This window comes from Balaenoptera acutorostrata, chromosome 3 (assembly GCF_949987535.1).
Source record: "Balaenoptera acutorostrata chromosome 3, mBalAcu1.1, whole genome shotgun sequence".
NCBI classification, from domain to species: domain Eukaryota; kingdom Metazoa; phylum Chordata; class Mammalia; order Artiodactyla; family Balaenopteridae; genus Balaenoptera; species Balaenoptera acutorostrata.
In genome coordinates this window covers 133,556,396-133,571,974 of record NC_080066.1, presented here as the reverse complement: position 1 = coordinate 133,571,974, position 15,579 = coordinate 133,556,396, and the positions used below count along the sequence as shown (strand labels likewise).

Here is a 15,579-nt window from a genome sequence, read left to right as displayed (position 1 = left end):
TGTTTAAGATGTAAGATTGACAGGAGATAAAATTGAGAGAGTTGGCGATTGAGTTGATGTGTGGGGTGAGAGAAAGAAGAGTTGAGAATGATCCTAAAGGTCCTGAGTGAATAATGATAAAATATAAGGGGTGGGAGGAGCAAGTTTTAGGAGAGAATATGCATTCAAATGGGGACATGTTTATTCTCTAATGCCTATATGGAATGTCCAGGTGGACCTGTTCAGGAGGTTATTAAACATAAAGCCTGGGCCTCAGTAAGGAAATCAACATTGGATTGATTGATTTCCTTATTTTCTTTTTATCATCTACTCACATCTAACTCATTCCAAAGAGGATTTTGGAGATAACGACCAATACATAGTTAAAGCCATCAAATTGGATGTGATCTGGTGTATGACTAGCCCCTTACAAATTGCAAAGGGAAAAATCAATCATTACGTTCGACAGCCACTCACATACAGTTTGTGTTTTCCCCCCATGGGGATACAGTCTTCTGTGTATCCATGATGTAATAGAAAGAACACTAAACAAGGAGTTTGGAAACATGGTCTCTGGTTCCAGCTTCCCCATTAGCAGTGTGACTCTGAGCAAGTCATTTAAGCCCTCAGAGGCCTCCAATGTGAGACAGCTGAATTATTTGATCTCTGTGATCCCTTCCAGCTCTCAAGTGGGAATTTTCTTTGAGCTCCATTTCATGGGTTATTATCCAGACCCTTGTCCTCTCTCAGTGACCTTCACTTGGACTCCAAGGTACTAATTAGCACTTCAACTTGAGAAGGAGAGAAAGAAAGGTTTAAAAAAAAGTATGTGCTCTTTCCCGGATATTATGATAAGAAAATATTAAAAAGGGGAAAACTGATATCACTAAAATTGATGAGGTTTGGGTTTATACAGACTCTCCCTACCCCATAACGTCGTAGACAATGTAAATCCAGGTCCCCAACAAGAAAGACCATTTAAAGTAAGTTCATTTAAAGATAAATGAGGATGTCCATATACTGTGGTTTTCCCATGCATTTCTATAGAAATCACAGTGTTTTCAGTATAATAAAAAGAGTGTTCAGCCAACTTCAGAGTTTGATTTTCAAAAAAGAAAACAATCAAACTATCATACAACCAAACACAAAGTTCTCTTTCTAAATGTGATGAATAATAACAATCATAAAATTAAAATGCCTTATGACCAAATGACCCGAAAAGAGAAAGACAATAGAGATACATGGAACAAAATGTTGAGCAAAACTGTTGCGAAATTCCAAGTACAGTCAACACGCTATGTTCAAGCCATGAAAAACTTCATGGTACACTGTGAGTGAGCTTTATTCTGGTTTGGGGACACACTTTTCCAATGGCCTTCAGTGCTCCTTCCCATCTCCTCTGTCTGGAAAATGCTTACAGCCACTGTTTTCAGACTTAAGTGTGTATCAAATCCAATGGAGGGCTTATTAAAACACGAACTGCTGGTCCCTACCCTCAGAGTTTGTGATTCATTACATCTGCGAAGGGCCCAAGAACTAGCATTTCTAACAAGTCCCCAAGTGAGGCCGACACTGCTGGTCCAGTAACCATACTTTAAAAACCGCTGGCCTTACCTACTTCTATTTCAGAAACCCAGCTCAAATCCCAGTCCCTGGGTGAAAGTGGGGTGGAGTGGGGAGGGGTCTTACTTTCCAGTTTTCTTCCCAGAAGACTATAGACAATTCTATCTTACAGCTAGATTACAGCTCTAGTCCTGAATCTGCTCCCATGTCTCTACCCTACCCCGACCCTGGTCCTTCAAAAGTTCCTGGAAAGGAAGGCCCAAATCTTATTCATACTTTTATGTTTCCCAGTAGGTAGAGCAGTGTTTGTCCTCATCAGATACTTAAAAAATGGACCAAATAATAATAATATTATTAAATTAATAAATGGATGAACAAAAGAATGACTATGAAAGCACTTTTACAATCAAAGTGCCATGAAAAAAACATACTGCAGATGAATCTCCTCAAGATCTAGTTAAAATGCAGATTCTGATGCAGAAGGTTTGAGGTGGGGCCTGAGAGTCTGAATTTTAAAAGTTCTAAGTCAGGCTAATACCATTCACAGACCACACTTTAGGTTGCAAGAGATTGTAACAGTAGTTCCCAGCCTTGACAGTACATTAGGACACCTGTGGACCTTTGACAACATAGTGTCTGGTCTTCTTCCCAGACCAATTAAGTCAGAATCTCTGGGTGTGGGTCCCAGGCATCAGTGTCTTTTCAAAACTCCTCAGTTATTTTAATATACAGCCATAGCTGAGAGCAATTGCTATCTACAGTAATCACATATGATATAGTCACCTTACCTTAAAATCCAAACTCATGTGATCCAAATCATGGGAGTTTTATATTATTTATGATTATATTGATATTACCAAATATATAATTTTGTTCTCTTTAAATCACTTAACATAAAATCATATTGTTATCTGGCAGATATTATCTAAACCCAGCTAGAAAAGAAATTTCTGATGGCTTTTAAAATAAAGTTTTATTTAATGTTTACTTAATGTTTCTCAAACCACCATATTTTAAAAGATCAGTAACTATTTTAGACAATTATAATTATAATATATATTTTTCTTAGAAACAGGGTAATGTACCCCTAAAGAAAGTGCCTTCAACATTCATACATGCCAAATGTCAGATTTCAGGGCATCTGGCCCTGAAATACTGGCTTCCAGAAAGGACCGTTGTTTTCACAGTGTGTCTTAAAGAAGCAGAGTCTCTAAGGAGCCCGCGAGCCACAACTAAGGAGCCCACGAGCCACAACTAAGGAGCCTACCTGGTGCAACCAAATAAATAAATAAATATTAAAAAAAAAAAAAAAGAAGCAGAGTCAGGCTTTTTTTTTTTTAATCCATTTTAAGAAAAATTATCAAATAAAAATCCATAGGTATACAGAAGATATATAAGAGAGTGTTCTTTCACACTACAGAAGAAAGATCTTAATACACCCTTTCAACTATTAAGCCACCAGAGCGCCTTAAAAATAGAATCCAATCTGCAAGTCAACTTCTACCAACTTTTCATAAACACATCTGTGCCACAATGTAAGGAATGCCTCTATGATTGACTTTGATCTTGGTGTTTAAAAAAGCAGCCCAGATACTACTAAACTTTCCAAAGTTGGGGTGATCTGTTTTTTTTTTTTTTTTTAAAGCATCATATGTTCTGTTTTTTTTAAAACTTTTGGGTTTATTTATTTATTTATGGCTGAGTTGGGTCTTCATTTGTGTGTGAGGGCTTTCTCTAGTTGCGGCAAGTGGGGGCCACTCTTCATCGCGGTGCGCGGGCCTCTCATTATCGCGGCCTCTCTTGTTGCAGAGCACAAGCTCCAGACGCGCAGGCTCAGTAATTGTGGCTCACGGGCCTAGTTGCTCCGCGGCATGTGGGATCTTCCCAGACCAGGGCTCGAACCCGTGTCCCCTGCATTAGCAGGCAGATTCTCAACCACTGCACCACCAGGGAAGCCCGGGTGATCTCTTTTGATATTCCTCTAGAAATGGGCTACATAATCCATCCGAGGTCCCTGCCACCCAGGCTCCAAGCAGCAAGTTCAGAGTCTTTCCTGGCTAGGATGTGTGTTAAACTGTCATACACAGTACTAGGTAGAGATACTTGGCAGTGCTGCAGATTCTAGTGTTCTGTACCTGATTCTCAGGATAAGAAAGAGAAGCTCAATTATGCATATGGGCAAACCAAAGCTGAGTTCAGGGAATTAGGCCTCTTCCAGGCCTCTTATACTTTAAGAATAAAACATTAGAATGAAAAGACTTTAAACACTTATAGTTGAAGCTCTTTATTAGGTACAACTCTTATGATGTTCCTTTTCTGATAATCTTAAATATCCAGTCAATTGTAGTCATCAAAGACATATTTGAAACAGCATGACTTGCATATAAGTATGAGTAAGCATGGTGCCAAGTGCAATAAATTGTGCTGTTATAAAACCACCACCTGACAGAAAGGAGGCATGCCAGAAATAAGCCAAAAGCTGTCTACACATAAATTTCCTCCTGTACTGAAATTCTTATTCTTGTGGCTGAATTCAAAACAAAAAGGTGCTTTGAACACATTAAGGAAAAGCATTATGAAATCTCAGATCTGACTTTTCTTTTCTTCCAGTTAATTCAATGCCTTAAAATCCGATTTCCAGTTTTATTTATTTTTTGAAACTCTTCTAAGATCATCAATGGCATCTCACAAAAAAGAGAAAAGGTGCCAAAAATCTGAAGAATACCGTTTTTTCATTCCTGATTTTCAACAAAGGGCAGAATATGAGTTTTATAAAACCAAAGAGGTAAGGTAAGCCCACCACTGATTCTAGAAAAAAATTCTAGAATCAATTATTTTAAAGATATTAAGATAGCACAGGGAACTATATTAAATATCCTATGATAAATTATAATGGAAAAGAATATGAAAAAGAATGTATATATATGTATAACTGAATAACTGCTGTACAGCAGAAATTAACACGTTGTAAATGAACTACAATAATTTTTTTTTTTTTTTGGCTGCGTTGTGTCTTCGTTGCTGTGCACCGGTTTTCTCTAGTTGTGGCGAGCATGGGCTACTCTTCGTTGTGGTGCGCGAGCTTCTCATTGCGGTGGCTTCTCTTGTTGTGGAGCACGGGCTCTAGAGTGCAGGCTCAGTAGTTGTGGTGCACAGGCTTAGTTTCTCTGCGGCATGAGGTATCTTCCTGGACCAGGACTCAAACCCATGTCCCCTGCATTGGCAGGCAGATTCTTTTTTTTTTTTTTTTTTTTTAATTTTATTTATTTTATTTATTTATGGCTGTGTTGGGTCTTCGTTTCTGTGCGAGGGCTTTCTCTAGTTGTGGCAAGCGGGGGCCACTCCTCATCGCGGTGCACGGGCCTCTCACTATCGCGGCCTCTCTTGTTGAGGAGCACAGGCTCCAGACGCGGAGGCTCAGTAATTGTGGCTCACGGGCCCAGTTGCTCCGCGGCATGTGGGATCTTCCCAGACCAGGGCTCGAACCCGTGTCCCCTGCATTGGCAGGCAGATTCTCAACCACTGCGCCACCAGGGAAGCCCGGCAGGCAGATTCTTAACCACTGTGCCACCAGGGAAGTCCTCAGTAAAATTTTTTAAAAATATTAAACACTTAAAGAGGAAGTTGTGATCACTAGGAACTACCCTGAATTCAAGAACACTCATGACAATTTTTTTTTTTCCTAAGATTAGTGGTGTGGTAGGAATCACAGACCTGCTATAGATGTTATAAATCTGCATTTCAGCAATCATGATACCCTTTTGAACAAGATGGATAAATGTGAACCGCTTTAAAGCAAAAGTAGAGCCAAACCCGAAGAATGCTGAGTTATGAATCAAAGTCACTCCAGAGAGAAGTTTCCAAAAGCATTCAGTAGAGCTTTATCCTTGTTGCTAAACTAGTTCATGCTTTTATTGGCAACTTGAATGCGGGTATTTGTGGCCCAATGATCAAATTTTCAGGCAACTTGAAGATGGAAAAGACCAATAATGGTAAATGACTGAATAGATCACAAAAAGATTATAACTGCCTGCTCCAACTGGCCAAACCTAATTCGATTAAATTTAACAGGGTAAACATAAAGTTCCTTGATCCAGCTCATCTACTACCTCCAGGACCAGAACGGGAAAGCATGTATTTCTCAGGGCCGATGGATGGGGGAAAACGCCAGGAGGTTGCTCAGCACAGAGCCTGCCACGTAGTTAAGTCCCCCAAAATGCTAATTATTATTATCATCCTGATTACTCATTATTAGTTACTTTAGTTCATGAGGCTCTGCCAAGAAAATAAATCTGTCTTTTAAAACAAGTTTCAGACAATTGAAAAACAGAGTCACACCCTTCATTCTGTGTCATGTTTCCACTCTGGTGAATGTACGAATGGATGACCTCTTGCCTCACTTCCTGTATTGGGGGAGAAGAGAGGTGCCAATCATGTACTTTGTATCTGTATTAATATGTTAATAATTTGGCCTCCCACAAGCCCTTTACTTGGCCTTTCCTGAACTGCCTGCCGTATAGTTTTTCCTAAGCAAATCTGAGAAACATTTATAAACATAGTAGCTACCATTTATTCAGTGTTTCGTGTGTACCTATCACTCAGCAAGGTATCCACTGGTAGATTATCTCTAAACCTCACCAAAACCCAATGGGGTAGGTATTATTCCATTTTATGCACAAGGAAACTGCAACTCAGAGGATCATAGAGACTTGTGTGTGTTCAAAGAATCAGTGGTCCAGTCCCTCAGTCACCATCTCTCTCCTCCTTGAGGCCAGATAATTGTCCTCAAATATTTTAGCCATCCTGCTTCCAAGCCCCAAACCACCAAATCTCCGGGCCATTCCTAACCTTAGTAGAATATTGCACACGTGCATTTCACACTCACGGCGGAGCAGTCATAGCTTCACCTGGTCACTGAGGATCAGCCAATCACAGCTGTGGGAAGGCATCCACGATTCTGAAAGAATTCTTCATTAAAGTCCCAATTCTCATCTCTCTGGACTCACAGAGGCCATTCCTTATTGAGAGTGACCCCCCCTTCACCATGGTCACACTAGGACTTGAGAACTAAGGCCCTCCCCTCCTGCAGCTTCTCTTCCAAAACTTAAATGACCCCATAAGGGAGAATACACTTCCGGCTAAAAGCTGCCTTTGAGCCCCCAAGCCACCTCATTGTAAGAACAACACCCTTAAGGGGTCGATTTAATTGAGTTATATAGTAAGTGTCATGATAATGTTACGGAGTCCAACAAGGAATACGACTATTCCGAAAGTGGGCAGAACGAGAAGATGACAGACTAGTGTCTCCGAAAAACCATCTTATCGGGGTTTGGATGCCAGTTTCTTTTATAGAACAGAGAAGGGGAGGAGATGAGGAAGTAAAGTAAAAAGGCCATAAGTTTTGCAAATGTCCCCTGGAATGGCCAGCCTCAGGGAGGAGATGTGTTAATTTCTTCTTTCTTGCAGCCATCCACAGGTGGACAGGGTCAGGGCGCTTCCCTGAACAAAGGCACTTTGGTTTAACATTCAGGCAGAGGGCGGTGTTCCCCAAGGCAGGCCACTGTGTATAGACAGTATCCTTTTAGTGAACAAAAGCAAAGGAAAGCAAAGGTTAAAGTGAAAGAAACAGATCCAACATGTAGTCAGATTTGGCTCTTCCCTGTTACAATAATATGTAGTGGAAGATCCATTTTCAGCAGGCGGTTCCATTTAGGAAGTAATTAAAGAAGATGTTAAAGACCTCTCCATCACTGCAGTGTCACAAATTGCTTATCCATCTCACGGGGACATCTGTGATGCAGGGACATCTCACGTGAGAAACCAGAGGTAAAGCAGGCAGGATTCCAGGCTGATAAATCAAAGTCAGAATCCCAAGTGTCCAGCATTCTGGGTTCACCTTTTCTTTAACATCTAAATGCGCTGGCTAAAACCCTCATTCTAAATACTACACAATCCAGAATTGTAACAGGGAAGAGCCAATTTCGACTCCATGTTGGATCTGTTTCTATGACTTTAACCTTTGCTTTTCATTGCTTTTGTTATTATAATCATACATAATGGCCTGCCTCAGGGAACCCTGTCCCTCTGCCTGAATGTTAAACTAAAGTGCCTTTGTTCAGCTCACAGTTAAACAATCTGACCCTGCCCACCTGTGAATGGCTGCAGAAAAGAAGAAATTAACTCGTCCCCTCCCGATGCTGGCCATTCCGGGAGATGTTTTGCAAGACTGATGGCCCTTTTCACCTTACTTCCTCACCACCTCTCCCTCTCTATTCTGCCTTTTTACTTTACTCCCTCTTTGACGGTATAAAAGAAACTGGCATCCAGACCCCGATACGTTGGTTTTTTGGGGACCCTAGTCCACCATCTTAGTCTGCCGGCTTTCCGAATAAAGTCGTATTCCTTGCCTGAGCACTTCATCCCCCGATTTATTGGCCTGCTGTGCAACGAGCAGAGTGAGGTTGGACTCGGTAACAGAATCTCTGGTGGGATTTTCATTCATTCCAACATTTTTTTATTGAGTGACTATTGTGTGTCGAGCTCTATTCTAGACACTAGAGATAAAGCAAGAAAAACACAAATTAAAAAAAAAGTCCTGTCCTCATGGAGCTTACATTCTTTATGTGTGCTGGGAGTAGGGAAGTTGGGGATGGGGTAGGCTTATCTGGTGAGTCCATTCGGAAGCCTGTAGCCCCCTGTATCCTGGTAGCTGCTGCCATCTCTCTCTGCCGTGATGGGCAATACCACCCCCACTTTCTTCACTCCCCACAGAGTACCACTAATACAAGCTGGTGTATAATAGGTTTTTGTAGGGGGTGAAGGGTAAAAGCAGATGATTGCATTAGTGAAACGCAAGAAACAACTTAAAATGGAATATTAAATATTGCTGATCTAAAAAGCCACTACCCATTCTCCCTGGTGGGCTGTTTCTTGCTGGCCATATTCTCCCTCAGGCTCTGGCTTATTGCCGTCTTCTCCCACCTCTCTCCCAAGATCCTTTTCCCAGCCCCTGGTTCTCCTAGATGCCAGCCTCTGACCCTCAATTTCCTTTTACTTTTCTCATGCAAAGCAATTCACCCACAGCTTCTGGACTGTGCCCTGGGGTGAGGTGGACGGAGGGAGAGGGGCTTCACCTTTCCCATCCAAAAAGTCAGCCAAGATATTTTTTAAAACAAAGAGCCATCTTTCCCGTTTTGAATCATGCCACCCCCGTACTATGTGACGGCAGCTGCAGTCTGTTCTAGTTTCAATAGAATTTTTTTTTCTCATTGCCGTCAGCCAGCAATTGTGGGAAAACAGTATGTAGAATGAATTGCTAAAGACTACCAGTAAAGTGGAATTTTAAGCACTCTCATTAACAAAGCCTTTGGAAAATGTCATTAAAGATTCCAAACAAGTAAGCAATCAATCCCAGTAAACTCAATATAGAACAAGTAGAAAGTGAGAGCCTTTCGAAAAAATGAAGCTGGATCACTACCTCACATATTACATTAAAATGAGTTTCAAATATATCAAAGATTCAAACAGAAAAAAGGGTCCACAAAAATAATAGAACATGATTGAGGTTTCAAAAAACAATATTTTTGGAGTAGAAAAGACTTTGTAAGTATGATATTGAATCTAGAAAAATAAAAGAAAAAAGTTAGCAATCTGACTGAATATAAATATTAAACTTCCACAAAGCAAAATTACCATAAATCAAGTCCAAAAAAAGTGTGAGAAAACGTTTAATACAAAAAACAGATTAGAGAATAAATTCCTCAATAGACAAAGAACTCAAATGTCATCAAAATGAACAACAGAAATTTTAAAGGTAGGCAAAGGATGTGAACAAGCAGCAACACACACACATGGTCACTAAAAATATGAAAGTATGTTCAACTTTGCTCCTATTAAATAAATAAACATTTTGAAAAGGATATTGTTTTCCACCTAGCAGATTGGCAAATACATCAAAATTTACAATACCAAGTGGTGGTAACAATAAGAGGAAACACTCATTTTCATATATACTGATGTGTAATGTAAATTGGTGCAAACTTTTTGATAGATACTTAGGTAATATCTGACTCAAATTCTACCTTGGGAATTTTTCCTCAGATGTATGTAAAATGATGTTTTGGTGCAGCATTGTCTATCATGACAACACAACTATAACAGTGTAAATGCCTATCATAGGAGTGGTTATTTCAATTATAGTGCATTCATACAATAAAATACTGTGCCACCATATTAAAGAATGAAGATAGTTATATCATAGACATATTATTATGGAAAGAAGTAGTAATACCATTTGTATAAAGATGTATACATAGCACTTTTGAATCTCAATTCAAAAATTGAAGAGTACCCAAAAAGTGTAACTTTATTTCTTTTGAGCTGTATATAATGTCTATATTGAATTCCTATTCAACCAAATGGCAAAAACCTAATCGTAACCGATTTGATGTCCCACTTTCCTGAGGGTTGTTGTTGTTGTTTTTAGCTCTGCAAAGGGTTACTTTTAAGTTCTGGGGGAGCTTACAGCTTGGCAAGACCTTCAACAAACAAAGACATCTGTTCGCTTGAATGGTCATCTATCCACATTGGCTTCCACGAGTCATCTTTTTTCCATCTGGTCTACCATGATCAGTTCACCAATGACTAATATTTAACTGGTACCCACCCGTAAAGGTAGTACAATGTTTTAACCAATTCTTAAAATATTGAAAAACTTCTAATTGGTAAACAGACACTGCTTTAAGCACTCTCCTTCACCCACTAGACCTGGCCACCTTCCCCCTCCTCTACCCAAGGAGCCTTCCTTACCTCCTCCACAATCCAACAGCTAAAGGGTTATTGCCAGGCACAGCCAGAGCTTCCAGGAGCCTGCTCTAGGGACACAGCCAGTATGTCTTCGGATTGGCAAGTATGCTATGCCTGCTGCTAAATATTGTCAAATGCTGACTCCCTCAAAACACTGCCGAAATAGTCTGTTCATAAAGCAAAGCTGAGTTTATTGCTTACTGTAGTAAAAGGAAAGCACTACACTGACAGAGTCTTAGTTGTATTTTGAAGTGGAAAGGCAAAGTTGGAATGTTTATGAGGTTTGGGGTTTTGGTTTAAGGCAAGTCTTCAAATAAGGGGATGGTTTAATTAATATTGGGGAAGGATGATGATATAATAGTTTAGGATTGGTGTATACAGCAAGGTAAGGGGTTTTTTTTAAGTTTTATTTTTATTTATTTATTTTATTTGTTTATTATTTTTGACTGCGCTGGGTCTTCGTTGCTGCGCGCGGACTTTCTCTAGTTGCAGCAAGTGGGGGCTACTCTTCGTTGCGGTGCACGGGCTTCTCATTGCAGTAGCTTCTCTTGTTGCGGAGCACAGGCTCTAGGCATGCGGGCTTCAGTAGTTGTGGCATGTGGGCTCTCAGTAGTTGTGGCTCATGGGCTCTAGAGCACAGGTTCAGTAGTTGTGGCACACGGGCTTAGTTGCTCCATGGCATGTGGGATCTTCCCGGACCAGGACTCGAACCCGTATCCCCTGCATTGGCAGGTGGATTCTTAACCACTGTGCCACCAGGGAAGCCCAAGGTAAGGGTTCCGAGGCAAGGGTTTTAAAGAGTCTTGGAGAATAAATCATCATTTGATGTTATGTATTAAACACTTAGATGTTTATTTGAATGGGTTTTTAGGGAAGTTCTTAAAATGGGAAATACAGGTATTTGCAGTTTTTATCTTCTTGGTTAAGAGTTTCCTGAAATAATAAATATAGACGAAGACAATTAAAAGTTAAGTTACATTAATGTAGAAGACATACTGTTTATACACAGATAGTTTCATTTCTCATTGTTATGGTCATTCATAAGCCTGAGCTGAAGGGTAGGCCCTTAACATCTGGGAGTATGATCAACCCAGATGTTCACTACTCCGAGTTGTCATGACTGAGTATCATGTTTCTTAAGGTTTCTTTTCAACCTCCTTAAGTGTAAAGTTTTTCTATTTGTTCTTTGGATGGTCATTTGTTGGATCATTTGATGGATCAGTGACTACACAATGGGACTTCGACTAAGAATACCACTCATCTGAACACCACAGCACAAACAAATACTAAGAGAAGGATTTATGATCAGAGTTTGTAGTCCACTTTTCAGCCAGGATCCAATATTACCCAAATTAAACTAAGAAAAAAGATCTCATCTCCAATATGAAGAGTCTATAGAACCAGGTATGGAATATTAGCCAAATTGCCTAATTTCATAATGTCTTTGTTTGCTTCCTAGAGCTTTTTAACAATATTAAAGATCCCAAAGAGGTCTGCAGGAATATAAATACAACAATACAACATTTTTTCCAAAACCAGCAGAAGATACCATTCAAGAGGCCAATATTGTATCTAAAATGCTCTATTCTGAACCAATGCCTGTCCAATTTCATGAACCTCTTGGATGAGATCTATAGCCTTGGTAGACCTCTGGGCCACAAGATTTCCCTACTTTCTATACTTCTTATGAAATATGAAGGGAAGATGCTGAAAGAGAGAAGAAATCAGTCCAGAATTCCCCTTGGGCAGTTAGGGTTTCAATTCTCCAATCAAAACCCAAGTTTTCTCCTTGATTTACATTATCTAATAACGTCTTGTTCTGAGAGGGAAACAAATAGGCCAAAATGGGCTCTGTGTGAGGACAGGAACTATCAGTTTACCAACATACCAAGTTCCCATTTAGTTTGCAAGGAGTGTCTAGTAGCCCTTTCTATACTAATCCAATACCAGTCTTAAAGGGTCCCCTTAGATCTGTTTTTAGTCAAGATACCCCCTAAGGCATTGTCACATAGTGTTGTAATATTTTGGCTCCATGAATCAAGAATGATCCAGGGCCAGGCAATGAAATTTGCAAGTAGCAAGATCATTAGCAAAGGGACATCCCTGGTGGTACAGTGGTCAAGAGTCTGCCTGCCAATGCAGAGGACACAGGTTCGATCCCTGGTCCAGGAAGATCCCACATGCTGCAGAGCAACTAAGCCCGTGCACCACAACTACTGAGCCTGCGCGCCACAACTACTGATGCCCGCACCCCCTAGAGCCCATGTGCCACAACTACTGAGCCCACATGCTCTAGGGCCCGCGTGCCACAACTACTGAGCCCACATGCTGCAACTACTGAAGCCTGCGTGCCTAGAGCCCATGCTCCGCAACAAGAGAAGCCACCGCAATGAGAAGCCCGTGCACCGCAACAAAGAGTAGCCCCCGCTCTCCACAACTAGAGAAAGCCCGCGCACAGCAACAAAAGACCCAACACAGCCAAAAATAAATAAATAAATAAATTTTTTTTAAAAAAATTGAGGCTTTATAGGGAACATAGATAAAGGTAGCCTTATATCAGCAAAAGAGGCAATAAGATAGCTATAAAAACAAAAATCAAAAGAATACAGGTTAAAACATGACAATATATGATCTTGTTCAGTGGATCTTGGGTAGAAGCTGTCTATGTCTCATGTAGTCTTCTGTTTTATCTGGAAGTCTTGGATGAATGGTGTCTCTTTCCAAAGACTTTCTACTTTGGAGAGTTCTTAAGAATCTTCAGTTTGAGTTCTCCTGCAGTGACTTTATTGCAGTGATTCAAGGATGGTTTATGCCTCTTTAATTAAGAGGCATGAATCCAAGGAACAATGCTTTGGAATATCACTACCATTCTAGTTAGCTAATAGGGTCTTTTCCACCAGGGTTCAAGAGCTGTCTTTCTGTTATATTTCTTCCAAAGGCCAGATCTTCAAGTTTTAGGTCATAAAAGGAATATTTAGATGTTTAGGAAAGGCTACTCATAGTTGCTGATAAGACTGTGTGTACTATATGAATTCCCTGCATGTCTACTTGGTCATGTCTATTTGCGATAAGATGGACTCTAAAATTGGGGGAAATATTCCTAGATGCATGGCTGGCCTGTTAGTAATCCATGAGAAGAGAGTCAGTGAAATTCAGAAGAAAAACTGAGTTCATTGTCATTAAAGTCAATAGCAATGTCTTAGGACATAAAAATACAGGAGTCTCTAAGACCTTTGCTAATAGAGTTTTGCAATTCGTTTTGTATTTTCTGCCACTCCTGAAGATTGTACATAACATAGAACAGTGAAGTTTCTGTTTAAGTTGCAGGCTTTGCAACGTTCTTAAATAATAGTCTCAGGAAGGGGAATGGGATTAGAGACATAGGTTGGAATTCCCCAGGTCAGAAACAAAATCAAATAAGTTTGTTTGCTATTGTTGGAGCCATAGCTCTCTGACAAGGAAAAGATTCAATCCACCCTGAGAATAAGCAAACAGGAGTTTGCCTCTGTCTAGAATGTAGAAAGCTGGAAAGAGTTTCACTCCCATCCTAACAACAAGAAAATGCCAGATAATGATATTTCTTAAACCCATCCAAGACCTGAGGTCATAATGCAACCAAAAAGGCTGAAACCCAAAAAAAGACATACCCTTCCAAGAAGAGATGGGACATGAGCACTGACTCACATATGGCAGAGTACTGGGGAAAAAAAGACACTAGGTGCCATAGATGCCTGTAGGAAGAATCCAGCTAATATTTATAATGAACACTAAAGTTGGAGTGTGGACTACCATGAGAGGATAAAGCCGTAAGAGCAGTAGACACAAATGGAGTTCACACATACTCACAGGATCTTCTCCATGAACCTCCACCAGCTGCTGACAAGCATGATTGAAGCAGAGCAGGAAACTGGCAAATCCTCCTTCAGTGAGGCATGAATGAAGAGAAGTGGCCACCACTATGCAAACCCTTGGGACTTCCCTGGTGGTCCAGTGGTTAAGACTCTGAGCTTCTACTGCAGGGAGCGAGGGTTGGATCCCTGCTGGGGGAACTAAGATCCCACATGCTGTGTGGTGTGGACAAAAAAAAAAAAGTGCAAACCTTATCCAGTCCCTATTCCCCTATGGATGAAGAGACTTAAGATATTGGAAGAGCAGAGAGAATCCTGTAATATCCAGGGCACTGGTGATGACCCATTGCAACTGGGGAAAATGTAAAGGAAAAAAACCCTCTACTGCTGAGAGTGGAGCAAGAAACAGTCCTGTGCCCAGATCACTAAAGATCTCCTAGGATTAACAGAAGGGCAGAAACTCTCTCCTATACAATATCCACCAAGGTCTGGCGGCAGCCATCAGGTGAGCCGAGGTGGGCACTTACAAGTACATCCAGGAGCTATGGAGGAAGAAGCAGTTAGACATGATGTGCTTTCTGCTCAGGGTGCGCTGCTGGCAGTACTGCCAGCTCTCTGCACTGCACCAGGCCCCCCTGCTCCCCCCCCCACACACCGGGCCCAAAGAGTTGTGCAGGCTGGGGTACAAGGCCAAGCAAGGTTATGTCATATACTGGATTCGCGTGTGCTGCAGTGGCCGCAAACGCCCAGTTCCTAAGGGTGCCACCTACGGCACGCCTGTCCACCATGGTGTCAACCAGCTGAAGTTTGCTCGAAGCCTTCAGTCTGCTGCTGAGGAGTGAGCTGGACACCACTGTAGAGCCCTGAGGGTCCTGAATTCTTACTGGGTTGGTGAAGATTCTATGTACAAATTCTTTGAGGTTATCCTCACTGATCCATTCCATAAAGCTATCAGAAGAAACCCTGACCCCCAGTGGATCACCAAACCAGTCCACAAGCACAGGGAGTTGCGGGGACTGACATGCGCAAGCAGAAAGAGCCGCAGGTTCCACCACACTATCCGTGGTTCTCGCTGCACAGCTTGGAGAAGAAGCAATACTCTCCAGCTCCACCGCTACCACTAATACAAGTAATGTTTGTAAAATTCTTACCTAATAAACAGTTTAGGACATTCATGTCTACTTAAAAGTGTTTTTTGGTTTTTTTTTTTTTTTTTTTTTTTTTTTTTGGCTGTGTTGGGTTTTTGTTTCTGTGCAAGGGCCCTCTCTAGCTGCGGCAAGCAGGGGCCACTCCTCATCGCGGTGCGCAGGCCTCTCACCATCGCGGCCTCTCTTGTTGGAAGCACAGGCTCCAGTCGCGCAGGCTCAGCAGTTGTGGCTCACGG

The 15,579-nt window shown here is 41.2% G+C and overlaps 1 pseudogene; it reads left to right on the top strand.

Annotated features, from left to right (window-relative positions):
* Positions 1-545: 545 nt before the first annotated feature.
* Positions 546-15,319, top strand: LOC103020939 (60S ribosomal protein L15-like; annotated as a pseudogene).
* Positions 15,320-15,579: the final 260 nt, after the last annotated feature.